The sequence below is a fragment of the Calidris pugnax genome, unplaced genomic scaffold (assembly GCF_001431845.1).
Source record: "Calidris pugnax isolate Ruff unplaced genomic scaffold, ASM143184v1 scaffold42, whole genome shotgun sequence".
Classification (NCBI taxonomy): Eukaryota; Metazoa; Chordata; class Aves; order Charadriiformes; family Scolopacidae; genus Calidris; species Calidris pugnax.
The window spans coordinates 2,147,802-2,149,094 of record NW_015090920.1 but is presented as its reverse complement, the minus strand read 5'-3'; the positions used below and the strand labels follow the sequence as shown (position 1 = coordinate 2,149,094).

Genomic DNA, 1,293 nt, shown 5'->3' with positions numbered 1-1,293 from the left:
GGGGGGGGGGGGGGGGACGGGGGCGGCGGGGGAGGCTCGGCCGCCGCGGTGGCTGCCATTGGTAGCGGCCGGGAGGGCAAGGCTGCGGCGGGACGGCCCCGCTACAGCCCCATTGGGCCCGGGCGGGCTGGGGGCCGGTCGGCGGGGAGGAGCCGGTGGGAAGGGAGGGAGGGAAGGAGGAAAGGAACGCGGCCCGCTTCTCGGCTCCGGGGAGGCCGCCGCTTTCGCATCGCTGGGGCGCAGCTCCCCGCCATCGCCGACCGGGCTTTTCTGAGGTAAGAGCCACCAGCCCGCCCTGAGGCAACCCGGCAGCCGCGCTGAAGCCTCTTAGCGGCCCAGCCTGCCGGGGAGCGGGGGTGAGGGTGGGCAGGGCGGCTGCGTGGCAGGGCCGGGGCTGATTTGCCTCCCTCGCTTCTCCGCCTTTCCTTCTCCCTTCAGCCGCTGCGCGGGGTTTATCCTCGGCCTGGCCGCTCCGGTGCGGCGGGTGGGGCCGGGCCGGGCCGGGCCGGGGGGCGCCGCCGCCGCCGTTAGGCCGCGCTGCCGGTCGTGCACAAAGGCGACGGAGGAGGAGGAGGAGGAAGAGAGGAAGAGAAGCCTCCGAGCTTCCCTCAGATCTCTTTACCCGACCCTCCTCCGTCGCAGCCGGGAGGAAAAAGGAAAAGACCCCCTTCTCTGCCATCCCGGAGGGGCTGGCACCGCTGGAAGGACTGGGCCGGGCACACCGGGCTTTGCTCAAGAGGCTCAAAAAAGCCTGGATGTGCACAGAATGGAGCCGGCCTGCCTCAGGCAATCCCCAATTAGCAAGGAGCGGCAGAAACCTCTTTAAATTGCCGCTGATGTTTAGGTGTCTCAGTCTCCGTGGCATGAATCGGAGGATTAATCCAAAATCCCAAGCAATTTGATGCATCAAATCAAATTCCACTCTCAAAAGACCCTTTTTTTCTTTTCTTTTTTTCTTTTTTTTTTCCTTTTTTTCCCCATACTGGCAACGGTTTGGCTTTTCAGGTCTCTCTCTGCAAGTCAAGAGTAGGAACCTGATCTTTAGCTTCTGTGATGTGAGATTACGTTGTCACAGATTTAAAAAAAAAAAAACAAACAACAAAACGTGATTTAAGAGGAGCTGAACGTACAGAAACCTGCAGTGCTCCCGTGTCCGTGGGGCTTGGAAAGCACACCAGGCAAGCGCACTTAGACGTGTTCAGAGTTTTAAATTCCTTTTTAAGTAGGTTTAACCCCCCCTGAGGCAGCAGGCGTGCCTTCGCTCTCTTCCGGGTTTCTTTTTTTCTTTTTTCC

The 1,293-nt window shown here is 60.8% G+C and overlaps 1 protein-coding gene across 1 annotated transcript in view; it reads left to right on the top strand.

The window, feature by feature from the left end:
- The first annotated feature begins 171 nt into the window (after positions 1–171).
- Positions 172–1,293, top strand: part of PPM1K (protein phosphatase, Mg2+/Mn2+ dependent 1K) — a 17,572-nt gene continuing 16,450 nt past the window's right edge. The window contains exon 1 of the mRNA XM_014949925.1: positions 172–275. The gene's annotated coding sequence lies outside the window, so the exon portion shown is untranslated. The remainder of the gene's footprint in view (positions 276–1,293) is intronic.